Here is a 2149-nt window from a genome sequence, read left to right on the forward strand (position 1 = left end):
TGTTTTCCAGTGTGGTCCTGTTTCTCTGACCGTGACTAACTGGATGTGCTCTCTTCATCCTCTGACATGGGAGCTGCCTTGGAGCTCGTCTGCCTGGCTGTGTGTTTCCTGGACGGGGCCGCCTTTTACAGCTGCTTTTTGTATCTCTGCTTCTGTCTCCTTGAACCCCAGTCGGCCTCGGCAGATGGCCGCTCACACTGAGCCTGGTTCTGCTGGAGGTTTCTTCCTGTTAAAAGGGAGTTTTTCCTCTCCACTGTCGCTACAAGCATGCTTAGTGTGGGGGATTGTATTTGAGTCAATGAGTCAATGCAATCAACTGGTTTTCCTTAGACAGAAAACTTTGTATCAATTTGACTGTATGATCTGGTTGAACTGTAAAGTGCCTTGAGATGACATGTGTTGTGAATTTGGCGCTATATAAATAAACTGAATTGAATTGAATATAATCTATTTGAGGTGTTTGGGGAGACGATGAATGCTAATTATATCTTATTTCATGGAAAACTGTAATTTTAACTACGGTACTATAAATTCTAAGTGTGTGTCTTTGTCCGGTGTGTATCACTCCAGCTGTTGGACGTAACCATGTTTCTGTAATACAGGGATGGTCAAGGTTTTAATTTTTAATAAGTGTTTAGTTTCCACTTTGTGCTTCGTGTCTTCAAAATCTTGTCTGTTTTATTTTGACAGACATTAACAGGAAATAAGATGAAGAAAAGATAAAGGATAACCCAAAGGGGTAATGAAGCTGATTTCTATTACTAAATATTGTGATTTTCAGTCATTTGTCACCTTAGCTTTGAGATCATTTTAAAACAACAAAAAACAAACAAACACACAGCTGCACCAAGAAGCCGAACGGTGATGGGACTCAGATAGCATTGTCAACGGTAAACATGTCATCATTTAAAGTGTGTTTCATACTCTCCTTTTGGTTGGGAGCCTCTGGGTCTAGCAGGTGTCGTTTTGTTTCCTGGACATGGACCATGACAAACCTGGGACACAAGGCCTACCCCTCCAGCCCCATCTCTCCTCCAAATGTGGAGCATAGCAGCTCTTAAAGGGGCCTACTCAAAACTATGCCTATTTAAAAAAAAAAAAAGGTATAAAATATATATTCCCTTCAAATAAATTCATATCAAACCTTCCCTTCTAATGATGTTTACCTAATACTTTTTGCACCCAGTGGATATGAACATGACATGAACATCGTTGTTGGCTGTTGCCATCTGCTGGTAACTCTTTACATTTCCATTCATAAGCTGAGAAGTACTTTTTAGGACTTTTGGGATCAAAGTTGTTGGTTATATTTGCTCTTTTTTTTAACACTTGTTCTTGGGATTTTCCTTTTTCCTAACCTCGGCTGGAGAAATGCTAACTTGCTTTTTCCCTTTCTTCCTTGTTTACTCATGGTGCACATGCACAACATTGTATCTCCGGTCACATGGTCTTATTAAGGTCTTGTTTGCAAGTGAAAGTCTTTGTTCGCAACGAAAGTGAGCTACTGACTTAGAAATGAGTGAAATGGTAGATTGTAGGGTCCCTTTAATTCACTTTAATTATAACATTTACTCTGAGGTTGCTTTCTCTGATGGAATATACAGTATAACTTTTAACATGTTATGTATAAATATATGCTATCATTATATCTTTAAACATTTTACTTTTTCAGGTTGTTTTTTTTGGGTTAACCTCAGGTGTTAATGTCATGATTGAATTATTAGGTTACAGGCTTGTGTGATGAGCTGCTGCAGAACAATGTCTTCCATGTGTTTTGGTCATTATGGTTCTCAGAGGGCGCCGTGAGCAGAGTCTATACATGTTCGTGAAACCCGCCACCATTCCTACAGCACGTCCGGCTCTCCCTGGCTGTAATCCAACACTCTGTGACTCATTACAAACATAAATGAACCAGCAGTGCGAATGTTTGGGGGTGGGCTGAACAACAACAAAAGTCTCATCCATTCAGACAAGGTTTGCGGGTTCCCCATAACATTCCTGGAATACTTATCCATCCGGTAACGGGATGTTTGTGTGGGACAAAGATGAAATTTCAAAGTTTTTAATGAAACATGTTTTCAGTGAATGATTTTCCTCAGGTCTTCATGTGGCTGTAAGTTTAATTAGCTTGTCCTTTTTTGTCACTGGA

Source organism: Cyprinodon tularosa, unplaced genomic scaffold, assembly GCF_016077235.1.
Source record: "Cyprinodon tularosa strain WSP-4 unplaced genomic scaffold, ASM1607723v1 ctg1361, whole genome shotgun sequence".
Classification (NCBI taxonomy): domain Eukaryota; kingdom Metazoa; phylum Chordata; class Actinopteri; order Cyprinodontiformes; family Cyprinodontidae; genus Cyprinodon; species Cyprinodon tularosa.